Source organism: Somniosus microcephalus, chromosome 4 (assembly GCF_052327205.1).
Source record: "Somniosus microcephalus isolate GS21.2 chromosome 4, FLI_Smic_1.0, whole genome shotgun sequence".
Taxonomy (NCBI): Eukaryota; Metazoa; Chordata; class Chondrichthyes; order Squaliformes; family Somniosidae; genus Somniosus; species Somniosus microcephalus.
In genome coordinates this window covers 211,390,728-211,409,611 of record NC_140990.1, presented here as the reverse complement: position 1 = coordinate 211,409,611, position 18,884 = coordinate 211,390,728, and the positions used below count along the sequence as shown (strand labels likewise).

General features: G+C 48.6%; 1 protein-coding gene across 1 annotated transcript in view; it reads left to right on the top strand.

Annotated features, from left to right (window-relative positions):
* Positions 1–15,950: 15,950 nt before the first annotated feature.
* LOC147120195 (SPATS2-like protein) overlaps positions 15,951–18,884 on the top strand; it is a 390,413-nt gene continuing 387,479 nt past the window's right edge. The window contains exon 1 of the mRNA XM_085985783.1: positions 15,951–16,160. The gene's annotated coding sequence lies outside the window, so the exon portion shown is untranslated. The remainder of the gene's footprint in view (positions 16,161–18,884) is intronic.

Here is an 18,884-nt window from a genome sequence, read left to right as displayed (position 1 = left end):
TATGACCCCTGGTTCTGGACTCCTCGACCATCGGGAACATCCTTCCAGCATCTAGTCTGTCCAGGCCTGACAGAATTTTATAAGTTTTGATGAGATCCCCTCTCAATCGTCTAAACTCCAGTGAGTATAAGCCCATTCGACACAATTTCTCCTCATACATCATTCCTGCCATCCCAGGTATCAGCCTGGTGAATCTTCGCTGCACTCCTTCCATGGCAAAAACGTCCTTCCTCAGATAAGGCGACTAAAACTGCACACAATACTCAAGGTGCGGTCTCACCAAGGCCCTGTACAACTGTAGCAAGACATCCTTGTTCCTGTACTCGAACTCTCTTGCTACGAAGGCCAACATACCATTTGCCTTCTTAACCGCCTGCTGCACCTGCATGCTTACCTTCAGCGACTGGTGCACAAGAACACCCAGGTCTCTTTGCACTTCCCCTTCTCCCAATCTATTGCCATTCAAATAATAATCTGCCTTCCTGTTTTTGCCACCAAAGTGGATAACCTCACATTTATCCGCATTATAGTGCATTTGCCATGTTTCTGCCCAATCACCTAACCTGTCCAAATTGTACTGGAGTTTCATGACATCCTCCTCACAGCATACCCTCCCACCCAGCTTTGTGTCATCTGCAAATTTGGAGATATTACATCCAATTCCCTCGTCCAGATGATTAATATATATTGTGAACAGCTGGGGTCCTCGGACCGATCCTTGCGGTACCCTACTAGTCACTGCCTGCCACTCGGAAAACGACCCGTTTATTCCAACTCTTTGCTTTCTGTCCACCAACCAGTTCTCTATCCAAGTCAATACCTTGCCCCCAATCCCATGTGCCTTAATTTTGCATGCTAATCTCTTATGCGGGACCTTATCGAAAGCCTTCTGAAAGTTCAAATACACCACATCCACTGGTTCTCCCTTATCTATTTTACCAGTTACATCCTCAAAAAATTCCAGTAGATTAGTCAAGCATGATTTACCTTTTGTAAATCCATGTTGACTTTGTCTGATCCTGTCACTGCTTTCCAAGTGCTCTGCTATTACATCTTTTATAATGGACTCCAGCATTTTCCCCACTACCGATGTCCGGCTTACCGGCCTATAATTCCCCGCTTTTTCTCTGCCACCTTTTTTGAATATTGGGGTAACATTAGCTACCCTCCAATCCATGGGTACTGTTCCAGAGTCTATTGAGTTCTGGAAGATAACCAGCAATGCATCTACTATTTCTAGGGCCACTTCCTTAAGTACCCTGGGATGTAAATTATCAGGCCCTGGGGATTTATCGGCCTTCAGTCCCATCAATTTTCCTAACACCATTTCCCTACAAATACTGATTTCTTTCAGTTCCACCCTTTCATCAGACCCTATGTTCCGCGGTATTTCTGGGAGGTTATTTGTGTCCTCCTTTGTGAAGACAGAACCAAAATATGTACAGGTAGACTACCCTTTATCCGAACTTCCGAAAACCGAAACCCTCTAAAAACCGAAGGTTTTTTCGTTCAGCGTAAATCCAGCGTAAGTCGTGCGCACGACCCCCCGCGGACCCCCCCGTGGACCCCCGTGGACCCCCGCCGGCCCCGACCCCCGCCGAACCCCCCGCCGACCCCCACCGGCCCCGACCCCCACGGACCCCCCCGCGGACCCCCACGGACCCCCGCCGGCCCCGACCCCCGCCGCCCCCCCCGCGGACCCCCGCCGGCCCCGACCCCCGCCGACCCCCCCGCGGACACCCGCCGACCCCGGCCCCCGCCGACTTACGCTGAGCGTTAGCGTAAGTCGTGCGCACGACCCCCCGCCGACCCCCCCCGCGGACCCCCGCCGGCCCCGACCCCCGCCGACCCCCCCACGGACCCCCGCCGACCCCGACCCCCGCCGACTTACGCTGAGCTTTTACAGTCAGTTTTTATGTTCCGTGCAAGCTTACTCTCATATTCTATTTTCTCTTTCGTAATTAATCCCTTTGTCCTCCTTTGTTGAATCCTAAACTGCTCCCAATCCTCAGGATTATTGCTTTTTCTGGCCAATTTGTATGTCCTCTCCTTGGCTCTTATGCTATCCCTAATTTCCCTTGTTAGCCACGGTTGAGACACCTTTTTTGTTTTATTTTTATGCCAAACTGGGATGAACAACTTCTGTAGTTCATCCATTTGGTTTTTGAATGTTTGCCATTGCCTATCCACCGTCAACCCTTTGAGTGCCATTCCCCAATCAATCCTACCCAACTCGCTCCTCAGACCAACATAGTTTCCTTTATTTAAATTGAGGACCCTAGTTTCTGAGTCAACTACTTCATTCTCCAGCTTAATGAAGATTTCGATCATATTATGATCGCTCCGACCCAAGGGGCCTCGTATAACAAGATTGCTAATTAATCCTTTCTCGTTACATAATACCCAGTCTAAGATGGCCTGATCTCTGGTTGGTTCCTCGACATATTGGTCCAGGAAACCATCCCGTAAACAGTCCAGGAATTCCTCCTCCACAGTATTGTTACTAATTTGGTTAGCCCAATCTATACATAGATTAAAGTCACCCATGATGACTGCTGTGCCCTTATTGCACACTTCTTTAATTTCCCTTTTAATGCCATCCCCAACCTCTGCCTTACTGTTTGGAGGTCTATATACCACTCCCGCTAATGGTTTTTTTCCCCTTAGTATTTCTCAATTCTACCCATACAGATTCCACATCATCAGAGCTAATATCCTTCATTACAATTGTGTTAATCCCTTCTTTAACCAGTAATGCTACCCCTCCTCCCTTTCCTTTTTGCCTATCTTTCCTGAATATCGAATACCCCTGGATGTTGAGTTCCCAGTCTTGGCCATCCTTGAGCCACGTTTCCGTAATCCCAACCAAATCATATTCGTTTACCTCTATTTGCACAGCCAATTCATCCACCTTGTTACAAATGCTTCTCGCATTAAGACACAAAGCCTTCAGGCTTGTTTTTTTAACGCTCTTAGACCTATTAGAATTATTATTTACTGTGGCCACGTTTGATTTAAACCCTTGATTTCTCTGACTGCCACTTTTGTTTTTCTCCTTCCTATCTTTTGCTTTTATCTTTGTTTCCCTTTCCTCTGCCTCCCTGCTCAGGTTCCCAACCCCCTTCCATTTCCTGTTGTTGTAGCTCGCTACAATGATAGGCAGCTTTACTGATTGGCATTGTGTTGCACTGGCATTCCATTTGTTCACATGTCTCTAGGATTTCTCCGGAGTAGGTTTTAACTCTACGGTACTCTTTGTACGTGGTATTTGATTAAACTTACTCTTGTATGTGTCTTCAATCATGATAGAGCAGTCCGCCGCTATGCCGATACACATGTCAATATATTGATCATTGATCAAAAGTTTTGTACAGAAGTCTGCCTCACGACTGCTAGCGTTGCCGCTAGTGGCATAGATACTGTAGATGCCTAGTTCTTCAACATCAGATGTGTTCGCTTCAATATGAACTCCTCCCTTTTGTTGTCGCTGCTTTGCATTGCCACTAGAATGGTTCTTACTTCCTGCTTTCCATCTAGCTCAGCAAGTTATTAAAATATGGCCTTGCTTCTGGCAGTGAAAACACTTTGCATTTCTGTATTGACAGGACTGTGGTGAGTGATTTCCATTGCAGCGATAACAATTCACTGAACTGCTCTCACCAACATACTTTTGACTTGGTCTCACAACTTTAGGTTCAGTGGTGGCTTTGTGACTGTAGACCTCAGCTGCACTAGTCACTTGAGTTGGACGGAGCTCCCTAGCATTCTTAGACACCATCTCCATAGATAGGGCAATTTTGCATGCTATGTCAAATGTTAGGTTCAGAGTGTTCAGTAATTTGGACTGTGTGTGCTCATCCACCAGTCCACACACAAACTTATCTCACAACGCACGATCCAAAAATGTGCCAAAGTTACAATGCAAAGACAAGTTCTTAAGAGCTACAATGTACTCACTGATGGTTTCACTTTGTTTTCGGTTTCTGGTACCATACTTATATCTCGCTGCTACTTCTAACGACTTTGGGTCGAAATGGTCCTCAAGTTTCTCGACAATCTCTTCAAACGACACATCCTTCGCTTTCCGTAGACATCTGACTTGATCTCCATTAGAAAAATTGCTTTTTTACGTTCACTAATTACTTTATTTTGAGCTTGAATACTCTCACATACACCTTCGGTCTCAATAATGTTATTGGCCTTAAAAAACATCTCCATCTGCTCAATGTAAGAACTGAATGGTTCGTGAGCTCGGTCATACATGTCAAGGCTTCTGATGAATCTCGCAGGCATGACCATGATTGTCCTGATCCTGTTGAACGCTACCTGTGTACCTGTGAGAATCAACGCCACTGTTGCTGTGTATACATACACACGAAGGTGAAGCACAGACAATTCTGCATCAGCATTAACGGTAAAACATTGCAAGAAATTCAGTTTAGGTGTCTCAATTTCACCTTAAACTTTTCCACTCAAAGGTTGAAAACTGTGTCCTTCCATGATCCCTAAAAATGGCTTTGGGATCCCATTCTCGTCGCCAAAAATTTAATATATGTGGGTAGAACAAATGAAGGACAGAGACACGATGAGTTGCTCGTCAAGATGCTTGTTTACTAGGCCAGAGCGAACTGAGCATGCTCATACTAAACTATGTGACAAACCATGTGATAATACATTACAACCACCTTCTCAAAGGCAACTAGGGATGGGCGAAAATGCCGGCCCTGCCAGTGACACCCATATCCCAAGAATCAAGTGCTCATGTACAAGAGCAATTGACCTGGTGTTTTACAGTATCAACTAACTGGCTTTGAAATGCCTGGGGCCCCACTCTGCTGGCGTAGTTGCAGTGGAAGAGGACCCCTGCCTGCCCTCACCCAAAGGCAAGACCCGGTTCAAACTCTGGGCTGGCATCATTTTCATAGGTAGAGCTGGCCGCCAGTGCCTGCAACAAGCACGTCAGTGGAGGCCACTCCAGCTCAGGCTGATCTTCCCTTCCAAGGCCCAATAGAGTCCTCCCAAGACCTAAATGGGCAAAGAACTCCAACTGGGGAGGTAATCACTCTAGTGAAGGCTTGGATGCCTTTAGAAGGCCTCAAAGTAACATGCCAGATCTCTGCTGGAGACCTCCAGGACTTCCGCCAAGGCCTTTCAAGTGCTTAAAGACATGAATTTCCTGGGAAAGCCTGGGAACTCCACCCAAGATGCCCTTTGATATTGGGAGACGGGCGGAAGATCTGCTCATGGCCTCCGCCCTGACTGGAATTTCAATGCCCGATTGAAATGTGGCAAAATCCCGGTGGAGCTTAGTTCCAGTCCATTTTCTACCCCCTTTCCCCAGTGTAACTGCTACCTATGCCTTCTTCAGCCCTAGGAATTTCGGGGCCAGTTACAGCATTGGAATAACCAGCTACTGAACAGACAGGATCTATTATTTAGCAAAATAGCACTACAATTGCAATATTCCCATACCGTACAAAGGTAGTGCTTAGTTTTTGACAGTTTGGAGGAAAAGCACGCAGGTTACATTTAAAAGAACATAGGAAAACAGAGGGGATATTTTTAGGAAAAGTCCAGGCATGAGCTGGGAGCCCTGATAATCTGGAAGTATGCATAATTTCTTGAAGATTGACTTCATCCAATCTGATACAATTCACACTTTTACTTTTTTATATAAAATAACACCTTGCTTCAGATATGTTGGTAGCAGGAAATAGTTGGAGGAAGCGGGTGGTCTGATGTCCTTCACTGATGTTTCCTGAATGAATCCTCTTTGTTCTGTATCCTTAGAGGTGAAATGTACAACTCTCGGTAATACAGTCTTTGGCAGTCACGCAAGAAAGTGTGCTCTAGTCAGGGGCACATTACAGGGAGGGTGTCCATACAGGTTCTCTATTGGTTAAGAGCCATGACTAATTTGGAGTTTACAGTAACAGAGTATCATACTAGACAGGCCGCTGTATTTATAATACTGCAGCAACCATCCTTAATTCACTCATTTGGTGAACTAGAATTTTAAAGTTGAATTTATTGTCCCATAATATAGATTAATTTGAAATCTCTTCATTATCTTAAAAGGAGCTGATGATGTTATTTTAGTTTCAATATTGAAGCATATTCATAGCCCAACTTGCAGATACATTGCTGAATTTCATTTTTTTCCAACATTATTTGACCTGTTTCCAGTATCTTCAAAGTCCTAAATGACATTCTCTGTGACTGTGGTACATTATCCATCCTGGTCCTCCTCTGTAGCCTTTGACACGTTCACCATACCATCACCCTCCAACGCCTCTCCTCCATTGTCCAGCTTGGTGGGACTGCTCTAGTTTGGTTCCAATCTTATCTATCCAATCTCTAGCAATGGCTTCTCCCTCCACCCCCACACTGTTACCTCCAGGCTCTCCCAAGGATATATCTTTGGCCCCCTCCTCCTCCTCATCTACATGCAATCCCTTGGCGACATCATCCACAGAAATAAGATCAACTTCTACATGTATGCTACTGATACCCAGCTGTATATCGCCACCATCTCTCTCAACCCCATCACCATCTCTGTGCTGTCCAAAAGCTTTCCCAACATCCTGTCTTGGATGAACCGTAATTTCCTCCAAGCATTGGGTTGAGTGAAGCCGCTGCCTTTGGTCTCCGCCACAAACTCTGTACTCTTCCCATTGATTCTGTCCCCTTCTCTGGCCACAGCCTCAGGCATAACCAGACAGTTTGAAATATTGACATCCTGTTTGACTCCAACCTGAGTGAGCTTATGAACCCATACTCTCATCGTCACCAAGATCACCTACTCCCACCTCCATAACATCGTCTATTTCCACCCCTACCTCAGTCTCGTATGTCTTTGTCACCTCCAGAGTTGATTATTCCAATGCTGACCTGACTTGCCTTCCAACCTGCATCATCCACAAACTTTAGCTCATCCAAAACTCTGTTCCCCGTATCCTATCCTGCTTACCATGACCCCTATCCTTATTGTGTTCCATTGGTTTCTAGTCCTCAATGCTTGAAATTTAAAATTCTGATGTTTGTGTTTTAATCTCTCCATGGCCTCACCACTTCTCCATCTCATATCCTCCTTCATCAATGACCTTCTCTCCAACAAGGGAAGATGAAGAGTGCGGGAGCCAGGGAGAGAGAGCGGGAGTTGGGGAGAGAGAGCGGGAGTTGGGGAGAGAGAGCAGGAGTTGGGGAGAGAGAGCGGGAGTTGGGGAGAGAGAACGGGAGTTGGGGAGAGAGAGTGGGAGTTGGGGAGAGAGAGAGAGAGTCAGAGAGAGAGAGCGGGAGTTGAGGAGAGAGAGCGGGAGGATGGAGTCAGGGAGTGGAGACCTGGAGTAATACACAGGTTAGCAAGGCGTCACAAGATGGCGGCCAGTGACCCCGCTCACCCAGGCGGTCACTGACCGGGCCTGTAACCGGGGCAAACACGGGGCCTGTGGGCTCTTATTTGGGGCTTCAGACCTACACCGGGTGTTTGAGGCCGAGGAGAAAGACCGGGACCCAGGAGCGAGGATGAGGCCCAGGAGCGAGGACGGAACCCAGGAGTGAGGACTAGGCCCAGGAGCGAGGATGAGGCCCAGGAGCGAGGTCGAGACCCTGGAGCGAGGACAAGGCCTAGGAGCGAGGATGAGGCCCAGGAGCAAGGTCAAGGCCCAGGAGCAAGGACGGGACCCAAGAGCGAGGACAAGACCCAGGGACGAGGACAGGACCCAGGAGCGAGGTCGAGGCCCAGGATCGAGGACGAGGCCCAGGATCGAGGACGGGACCCAGGAGCGAGGACGGGACCCAGGAGCGAGGACGAGGCCCAGGAACGAGGACGGGACCCAGGAGCGAGGACGGGACCCAGGAGTGAGGACGAGGCCCAGGAGCGAGGACGAGGCCCAGGAGCGAGGACGAGGCCCAGGAGCGAGGACGAGGCCCAGGAGCGAGGACGGGGCCCAGGAGCGAGGACGAGGCCCAGGATCGAGGACGAGGCCCAGGATCGAGGACGAGGCCCAGGAGCGAGGACGAGGCCCAGGAGCGAGGACGAGGCCCAGGAGCGAGGACGAGGCCCAGGAGCGAGGACGAGGCCCAGGGGCGAGGACGAGGCCCAGGGGCAAGGTCGAGGCCCAGGAGTGGCGCAGCGTGGACCAACAGCGGGGTCAGGGCCCAGGGAAGGTGCAGCAAGGGCCAACAGCGAGGTCAGAAGGACCACACTGCAGCCTATGAAACCCAGGCAGAGAGGGCCTGCGGGAAGGAGGGAGGAAGACAGTAGGATTATGTGTGTGTGTGTGCTTGGCCGATGTAGCAGAGCCTAGTCTCCAATCGTCTTGGATCCCCTTGCCATTGGACCAAGACCTTGCTCTGTCAAGCCCGTGTGGTAGGTGGTGTGCAACGGCCACCCCACGTTAAAAGAATTCACGCACAGGCTGATGTGCCTCAATAATTCCGAGACTCGATGTTAGCGAAACAAAACAAGGCTTTTATTAACTTAGAAAGTAACACGTAAGAGAGAGAGGTATCTTCCTTCTGGAGACTGAGGCCAGACTGAGCTAGCTTACAAAAGGGGCCAGGTATGGGCGGAGCCCTACACACACAGCACATTCCAGCACATTCCAATAAACAATACAATGAGGACTGGGGGAAGGGAAATGACACTGAAACCGACCACAGTCACAGGCAGTGATGAATGGAATATTTCATCACATTCACCCCTTCTATAGATTTAGTCTGTTCGGGGGTTTGATAGTCCTCTGCGACCGACGTGGCTGTTGTGGTGCCGCGGGTGTCGGCTGGGTGTCCCCGGTAGTCTCCTGGGTCTCTGCCGGGGGTGCCGCCAGAGTTGTTGAAGGGGTAGTTGGTGGGGGTGCCGTTGGTCGATGTTCTTCCGGGGGTGATGAAAGAGTAGTGGGTGGGTAAGAGTTGCTGTGATCGTTGTTGCTGCTATTGCTGTGGTTGTTGTCGATGCCGGCTGGGGCGACGTCTTTTATGGACACGGTGTCCTCCCTTCCGTCGGCGTGCCGGACATATGCGTATTGGGGGTTGGCGTGGAGTAGGTGTACTGGCTCCACGAGAGGGTCCGTCTTGTGGCCCCTCACATGCCTTCGCACGAGTACCGGACCTGGGGCGGAGAGCCATGACGGCATGGATACGCCTGAGGTGGATTTCCGGGGAAAGACAAACATTCGTTCATGAGGCGTGGCATTAGTGGCCGTACACAATAGCGACCGTATCGAATGGAGCACATCCGAGAGGACTTCCTGCCAGCGGGAGATAGGGAGGCCCTTGGTCCTTAGAGCTAGAGTGACTGCTTTCCATACTGTCCCGTTCTCTCGCTCCACTTGGCCGTTACCCCGGGGGTTGTAGCTGGTGGTACGGCTCGTGGCGATCCCCTTGGACAGCATGTACTGGCGTAGCTCTTCACTCATGAAGGACGCCCCCCTATCCGTATGGATGTAGCTCGGCATACCGAACAGGCAGAACAGGCTGTTGAGGCATTTAATGACCGTGGCGCTGGTCATGTCTGGGCAGGGGAAGGCGAATGGGAACCGGGAGTATTCGTCCACAATGTTCAGGAAGTAAACATTGCGGTCGACGGACGGGAGGGGGCCCTTGAAATCTAAGCTGAGCCGCTCAAAGGGCCGTGTAGCTTTGATTAAGTGGGCTCTATCTGGGCGGTAGAACCGAGGCTTGCACTCAGCGCAAGTGCGGCAGTTCCTGGTCAGAGACCGAACTTCCTCAATCGAGTAGGGTAAGTTACGGGACTTTATGAAGTGGAACAGCCGCGTGACCCCTGGGTGGCAGAGGTCGTTGTGGAGGGTCTGTAGCCGATCCCCGGTGGCGCTGGCACACATCCCTCGTGAGAGGGCGTCAGGGGATTCGTTAAGGGCCCCTGGCCGGTAAATGATGTCGTACTCGAAGGTGGAGAGCTCGATCCGCCACCTGAGAATCTTATCATTTTAAATCTTCCCCCTCTGTTTATTATTGAACATAAACGCTACCGACCGCTGGTCGGTAAGTAGGGTGAAGCGTTTGCCGGCAAGGTAGTGGCGCCAGTGGCGCACTGCCTCCACGATGGCTTGGGCCTCCTTTTCCACGGAGGAGTGTCTGATCTCAGGCCCTTGGAGGGTCCTCGAGAAGAAAGCTACGGGCCGCCCCGCCTGGTTGAGGGTGGCCGCCAAGGTGAAGTCAGACGCATCACTTTCCACTTGAAATGGAGTGTTCTCGTCCACTGCCTGTAGCGTGGCCCGCTCAATATCCTGCTTAATGCTTTTGAAGGCGGCGTGGGCCTCAGCAGAGAGCGGAAAAGAGGATGCTTTCAAGAGGGGGCGGGCTTTGTCGGAGTAGTTGGGGACCCATTGGGAATAATAAGAAAATAACCCCAGGCACCTTTTCAGGGCTTTGGGAGTGTTGGGCAGGGGCAGCTCCCGTAGGGGGCGCAATCGGTCGGGGTCTGGTCCGATTTCCCCATTCTCCACCACGCTGCCTAGTATGCAGAGGCGCGTGGTGTTGAAAACGCACTTGTCCTCGTTGTAGGTGAGGTTGAGTTTTTGTGCGGTTTCCAGGAACCTCTCGAGGTTCGAGTCGTGATCCTGCTGATTGTGGCCGCAGATGGTGACGTTGTCGAGGTAGGGGAAGGTTGCCTGCAAGTGGTGGTCATCGACCATGCGGTCCATCTCCCTCTGAAAAACCGAGACCCCATTCGTCACCCCAAAGGGGACTCTGAGGAATTGGTAGAGGCGTCCGTTCGCCTCGAAGGCGGTGTACGGGCGGTCCTCTGGTCTGATAGGGAGCTGGTGGTACGCTGACTTGAGGTCGATGGTGGAGAACACCCGGCATTGGGCGATTTGGTTCACTATTTCTGATATGCGGGGTAGCGGGTAGGCGTCTAGTTGGGTGTACCTGTTGATCGTTTGACTATAGTCGATCACCATCCGTTTCTTCTTGCTACCCCTTACCACTACCACTTGGGCGCGCCACGGGCTGTTGCTGCGTTCAATAATGCGCTCTTTCAGGAGCCTGTCTACCTCGGTCGCAATAAACCGCCTGTCCTCCCAGCTGTACCTCCTGCTTTTGGTCGCTATTGGCCGGCAGTTAGGGGTAAGGTTCGCGAATAGCGAAGGCGGCTTTACCTTCAGGGTAGCCAGACCGCACACTGTGAGGGGTGGCTGGGACCCACCGTACTTGAGCGTGATGCTTTGGTGGTTGCACTGGAAATCCAGGCCCAAGATCACGCTCGCACATAGGTTCTTCATGATTAATACTTTAAAATTATCGTATACAGTTCCGTTAACGCCCAATTGTACCGTGCAGTAACCCAGAATGATCGATGTCTGGGTTTTATCAGCCATAGAGATGGTACCCTGAGCAGGGACCACCTTTAGGGAGAGTTGCTGTGCCAGTTCAGCGTGGATAAAACTCTCCGTGCTTCCACTGTCAATTAAACATTTAACCCGGCACCCGTTTACCTCGATGTCCACCATTGATTTGGATAGCGGGTGCGGCCTGGTCTGGTCCACTGTGACCGATGCCACTGTAGGGCCCTGATCGATACAAGATGGCGTCCACGCTGTCTGCTCATAAGATGGCGGACCCCACGAGGTCGGGCAAGATGGCGTCCAAGATGGCCGCTCCCACGGCGCACACGCGGCGGTGGCGGGTTTTCCGGCGGTTGGTTTTCCGGCGGGGTCCCCTCTGCACACCTTCCCGAAGTGCCCCTTCTTACCGCACTTAAAGCAGAGGGTGCCTTTCGCCGGGCACAGGTTTCTGGTGTGTTTTGGCTGCCCGCAGATGTAGCAGTTGGGTCCCTGACGCGTCGCGGCTGTCATAGGGCTTCTGGGGGGAGAGCGGGGCCCCGCCGGTGTCGGGCTGCCGGGCGGGGAAGATGCCTTCCAAGATGGCGGCGCCCTCGGTGCACACGTGGCGGCGTGGATGGCGCGGGCTGAAGAGTAGGCGTCCGAGTTTCTCTGGGCCACATCCAGGGATCGCGCGGTGTCCGCAGCCTGTTTCAGGTCCAACCCCGTTTTTTCCAGCAGTCTTTGCCGGATGTAAGTGGAGCTGAGGCCTGTAATAAAGGCATCGCGAACAAGCTCGTCAGTGTACACTGCGGCTTTTACATCTCGGCACTTGCAGTCTTTGCCAAGCATTTTCAGGGTGCTTAGGAACTCCTCCACCGATTCCCCAGGTCGCTGTGCGCGAGTAGCGAGCAGATGCCTAGCATACACCTCATTCGTAGGCTGCTGGTAATGCACCTTTAAGATGTCGCAGGCGGCCAGGTACGTATCGGCGTCTTGGATGAGGTGGTAAACCCGGTGGCTTACCCAATTCCGCAGAATTCCGAGTCTCATCCTCGCAGCATCCGTAGCGTCTTTGACGGCTGCGGAATTGCCCAGGAAGAATTCCATACACTCAAACCAGTGTCCGAAGCGTGCTGATGCGTCCGGAGCATGTTGATCCAAATCCAAACGTTCGGGTTTCAGGAGTTGATTCATAGTGTTGAAAAATAAGTTAATAAAATTGATGTGCCTCAATAATTCCGAGACTCGATGTTAGCGAAACAAAACAAGGCTTTTATTAACTTAGAAAGTAACACGTAAGAGAGAGAGGTATCTTCCTTCTGGAGACTGAGGCCAGACTGAGCTAGCTTACAAAAGGGGCCAGGTATGGGCGGAGCCCTACACACACAGCACATTCCAGCACATTCCAATAAACAATACAATGAGGACTGGGGGAAGGGAAATGACACTGAAACCGACCACAGTCACAGGCAGTGATGAATGGAATATTTCATCACACAGGCATCTTCCACTCTTAGTCAACCCAAGCACGCCACCCACCCGCCACTTCAACCACCGTCTGCCCCACCCGTGACAGAGACTGTAGATCCCGCATTGGACTCATCAGTCACCTGAGAACTCATTTTTAGTGTGGAAGCAGGTCATCCTTGGTTCCGAGGGATTGCCTAAGAAGAAGAAGATCCTCCTTCACCCCATAACCTCGTCCCTCTCCCCACAGTTGTACACTCCATTCCTTTGATTCTGGCTTTTTATGCTTCCCGCTTTCCCTTTGCCCCACCATTGGCAGGCAGCTGTGTCTTTAGCTGCCTCGAGCCCACACTTTGGAATTCCCTCCCTAAACCCTACTGCCTTTCCATCTCCCGCTCCACCCTTCTTGAAAACCACCTCTAATATCTCCTTTTGCTCACCATAATTTTTGTTCATGCCCTTGTGAAGTGCCTTTTCTATGTGAGAGATGTTGTAGCAATGCAAGTTGTTATTTTGTTCAAGTCTCTGAGGTGGGCATTCATCACTTGCAATGGCCTGTATTTATTTCGCCTCACTTGTACAATCTGTTTGGATGAGAATTGAAGTGTCTTTTTACACAACAGGTCCAGCTTTAGTGTGAAAAAGAAGGAAAGAAAGACTTGCATTTATATAGCGCCTTTCACAACCTCAGGATGTCCCAAAGCGCTTTATGGACAATGAAGTACTTTTTGAAGTGGAGTCACTGCTGTAATGTAGGAAACGCGGCAGCCAATTTGTGCACTGCAAGGTCCCACAAACAGCAATGTGATAATGACCAGATAATCTGTTTTTGTTATGTTGGTTGAGGGATAAATATTGGCCAGGAGAACTCTCCTGCTCTTCTTTGAAATAGTACCGTGAGAAATTTTATGTCCAGAATGGGCCTCGTTTAATCATTAATTTCCTATCTGAAAGACAGCACCTCTGACAGTACAGCGCTCCCTCAGTACTGCACTGGAGAGTCAGCCTAGATTATCTGCTCAAATCTCTGGAGTAGGACTTGAGCCCACAAGTTTCTGACTCAGAGGTGAGATTACTATCACTGAGCCCGATGACAAGTTTGCAAGTTGACGTAAAAACTTTCCTGGATTAACTTCAACAAGGCTCGGTGGGCGGTAACATTTCCTGGGCACAAGGCCACAGAAGTTTGTGACAAGAAAAATAATTCTTACAAAAAGAACTTTAGTTCTAATGCAATTAAAAAAAAAATTGTTCTTGAGATATGGGGGACACTGGCAAGGCAGTATTTATTGCCCATCCCTTGGGGCCCAGAGGGCATTGAATCAATCACATAGTGTTGAACTGGAGTCACATGCAGGTCAGACTGGGCAGGGGTAGTCAGGATTTCAATGAAACCAGTTTGCAACAGCTTTCACGGTCATTTTCTGATGATAGCTGAGAATTTTTAGATTGTATTTCACAACATACCATGGTGGGATTCTGAATTCATGGGCCTAGAAATTGGTTCTGTAGCTACAGGCAAAACACGGCCTTCTATGGGACCAAAATGGTGAGCAGGAAGGGCTCAAGTCCTACTCCAGAGCTTTTGACCAGAAGTGTGCCGACTGCCATATTGGCTAAGGACAAATAAAGGTGTCCTTTACCCACACCTGAAGCAGGTGTTAGTCCCTTTGCATATGCAAATAAGGAGCCTAACACCTGCCTGAGGTCCCCTCTCCAAGATTGGTTTGCCGTGAGGCAGCCAGCACCATCGCTGGCACTCAAGGAAACCAGCCCTAGGGATTGCCTGCAATAAAGAAGGTAAGTAACTTACCTGAATGGGAAGCAGGAGTGCTCCTCCCAACCCCACATTAAAGGACGATACCGATCGCCGATGCTTATGCTCCCACTCCCACCCCCTGGCATTGAGATCCCTGATTGCCCATAGTCACAACTCTCGGCCCTCCAATCTCCCTCCTCTGGTCCCTGCGACTACAGGCCCCCGACCCCTAACCCAGGTCCTGATCCCCGACCGAGGCCCCAATTCCACGTGCTGCTGCCGACTGCCGCTACCCCCTTCCAGTCACTGATCGCTCTTTGCCCCCCCCCCTCCATCCCGAGGCCTACGATCAACCCCCCCCCGAGAGCTCAGTTAAATTAAATATTAATCAATACATTTTTCACTGGGCAGTATCTCAGAAAACAAAGTGCAGAGATTACTGTAGCGAGGTGTTCAAAAAAGACACCAGGACCTACTGGCCATTAAATTCCTTGGCAGTTCCACTGGTCACCCACTGCAGCTCATGTGGGAGATTGGTGGAACCCCCCAGGAAGAATCAGTGGCTTCGGGTCTCCACTGTTTCTAGGAGATTCCTCTTTGCCTTGTAAGGGACAGAACTGTTGTCTATTCCTTAAAAGGTAATTAATGGCTAGGGGAGCAGAGCAAGTGGCAGAGACACCCTACACTAGGAGTAGCCACTCTTTAGGTTCATTTGGGACTTGGTGTATCAGTGAAGGCTGGAAAGGTATACTGGTCTCCAGATGTGGGCAAATGTAGGCCTCACAACTGGGGTGCAGACCAGGACAGCAACCTGGACACCCAAAGAAGAAAATTAAAAGAAAAAAATGTTTATGCAGATGAGCCCCTTCCCAAGGGGGCCTAGAAGATAATGATGGGGATCGTTGGGGGGCCTAGACACCCCCTACCCCAAGGGTGAGTGCAAGTCAAAGTTTCGGGGTGCATGGGGCAGGCAAGCGTCAGAGACATTCCGTTCATGGCTTGCCCCCTGCTAATTACATTCCCTCGCATGACCCCACAAACCCCGATGGGGTCAGCGCTGGAGGGCACCCACGGGTGCTATCCCAGCAAAACCGCAGGAATGCGTCCCGAGGGATTCCGGTCCCACAACTCACAACTTCCGAATATGACAAAATATACATTTTCCTCTCAGTATTTTGGTGTATGTTGAGCTAAATACCCTAGTTTAGAATTAATTGTAAAGCACACTGTGCTCTCTTATTTCACTGTGCAAATTGGGAGAGAGCAGGCCACTGAAAATGATAAGCCTATTTAAACAAAAATTGCAACTGATTCTTACACTTCAGTTGCAGTGTTTTTGTTTAAATTCCCCTTCTTCTTTCTGTGTTGCAGTGAATGGAAAGATTGAGCGAGACAGGAAGGAGAATATTGGCAGAGCCTAGGGAAGGGCTGCATTTGGCAGCTGTGTGCTCTGTTTGCACACACTGATAAACGTAGGGAAATTCTTCCAAGAGGGCAGAGCCAGTGCTTGTCTTAACTATTTTGCCGGCTGAATTGAGGGCTTCATTCACTACAGCCTTTGGATATTTTAGGCTGTGCACCACCAGCCAATCCAGGTGATCTTTATTATCTACCACAACAGGAGTACCAAACGGCCTTCCCTTGAGGTAAAGTAAGCTTAACTATTGCCACAGAGTCACACAGTCGTTTTCTTTTCCAAATGTACTTTCAACTGACCTGCCCTGAATTTCCAGGGAGTTCAAATATGGACAGGAATTGATTTTATTCTGTGTGCTTTAGAAAAAAAGCTTTTGCCTGAGTGTCTTTTGTTTGCTGAAGCATTTTGCTTCTAACATGTATCTGATTCTTGTGTGCATTCTTTAAGTTAGGGCTGTTGTCCTCTCCTTAGGAGGAATAATTTCCTGCCGAACTAACAGGGAAACCCAAACGTCGAAGAAGCCCAGCTTTTGCTTGCTTTGTGGATTTGGTTGGAAGTCTGGAAGCAAAGGTTGCATTAAGCAGGGGCTTGTGCAGGGTAGCAGGGGCAGGCAGTACGGTGCAGACTGCAGACAGCTTGTTATTTTACAGCTCCAGCATGATTTGGTATGAACGGTCGGTGAATTCCGACGAATCTCTTTGCTGCTGGTGCAGGTAGAGAGCTAAATCCAGTGATTGTGCTAGGCTGCCATATGTTTTGAACACTGCACTGTACACAATTGGGACACACTAATACAATCTTTTCGGTATATTATGTATGAAATTAATTGAGAGCCAACAGTGGTTGGGCTAAAGACCTCTAACCATTCAATCATTGAGTTAAACCCAGACTTTTTATTTACATGGGAATTGATGTCTGTCCTGTTACTGCTTTTTTTTAATGTTCTAGCTTTGTGTATATTTATATATTTTATAAATTAAATATTTTCAAGACACTCTATGTGCTGGCTTTGTTCTGTTTACACAACTGACAATCATAGTCCAGAGTGAGCAAAGCTATTCTTGTGGTTTTTAAGGTAGCTTGATGCAAGAGTAGCTAGAATGTGTGCAACGATGAAATGTTCTGGTCTACTCATTCACTTCAACCAAATTCAAGTCCCATTTGTGATTTTTATTAATACAATATTTATGACCATACATAAAATATTGCATAAACTATATTATAGTCGCTGGATATTTAAAAACAAACTCTTTTTCAAATGTTATAGTATATACAATTAGGTAAAACTGTGTAAAGTTGATCAATTGCTGGTTGATGTTACATGATATTATTATACATCATAACAGAAAGTAATGTCAGTCAGGGAAAGATGAAGACAGACACAATTTATGTTAATAACTTCAAAATGATTTCAGATGCTGCATAAAGGTGAGGATTGCTGGGTTATTTCCAGACGTTCCATTATATTGAGTGTCCTTAATTTATACACTGGCTTTTATAGATCCAGATGACAGTGATTTTTAGTCTGGCTTTTAACACTTTAAACATAGACTACATTTATATGCAACTTCGTGAGCCAGTAATGCAATTTTTCTAATTCTGCTTCAAAGACAATGTCAGACAATTTTAAGCATCAGTGATAAAGTAATGTGTTTTCTGTTTCTCTTGGCTCTGAATACAAAACTGGGAAATGTAATATTGTTTGCACTCTAATCATGCTGATGGAGTCAAGATGGTAACCAGTAATGTGGTCAGGATGTGATTAGGGATGAGCCACATGTGCATAGCCATTGGAACACAAGGATACACGGATTGAGAGGTGATACACTGGTGCATTGTATCTGTGTGCCATACAGAAAGAAAGACTTGCATTTATATAGCATCTTTCACAACCTCATGACATCCCAAAGCGCTTTACATCCAATGAAGTACTTTTGTACTGTAAGGTCCCACAAACAGCAATGTGATAATGACCAGATAATCTGTTTTTAGGTGTTGGATGCGGAATTCCCCACTTTTCTTCGAAACATGGGATCTTTTATGTCCACCTGGGAGAGCAGATGGTGCCTCGGTTTAACATCTCATCTGAAAGAGCTCCCTCAGTACTTAAATCACAATCTTCTGACTCAGAGGCTACCACTAAGCCATGGCTGACACTTGTGCTAGGTCATGGTTCTGTGCTTATTATTTCTCACACGGTGGGCACCAAATCTTGGCCAGGTTTCAGGGGAGATACTACGTGGAGGCTAGGTGCTTTCCAACATGGAAGGAGGGAAAATGGAGTCACTCTTGCACACTATCCAGCAGCTGGTAACACAGCAGCATCGGCAGAGGCCTGGGAGCAAAACATCTGTTCCCTTAAAATGTGCAGTGAAAGGAAGGGAAGACAAAAGAAGCAATGATAACATGGAGGCAAAATATAAATTAAGAAAGCTAATGAGTGGAAAAAGATAAGGCATTTGTCCATCCAATGCTTTTTCATCTGGTGAATTGATGTTATATGCAGCTCCAACTCATTGTTATCTCTGTTTTCTAAAAGGTTACTTTATCCAGTTAATTTATACCAAAGCAAAATACTGCAGATGCTGGAAATCTGAAATAAAAACAGAAAATGCTGGAAATACTCAGCAGGTCAGGCAGCATCTGTGGAGAGAGAAACAGAGTTAACGTTTCAGGGCGATGACCTTCTCATGAAAGGTCATCGACCTGAAACATTAACTTTGTTTCTCTTACACAAATGCTGCCTGACCGGCTGAGTATTTTCAGCAGTTTCTGTTTTTATTATAGTTAATTTATACCCTTGTGCAGCCTCCTGAAAAGAAATCTGAGACTTTCAAAAGGACCCACAGAACCTGCATTCATTGCACCAGATGGCAGCTAATTCCACAAGTTAGCAGCATTGTGGAAGAAATGATCAAATCCTCTCAAATCGAATCTTACTGTTTCCTTGCTT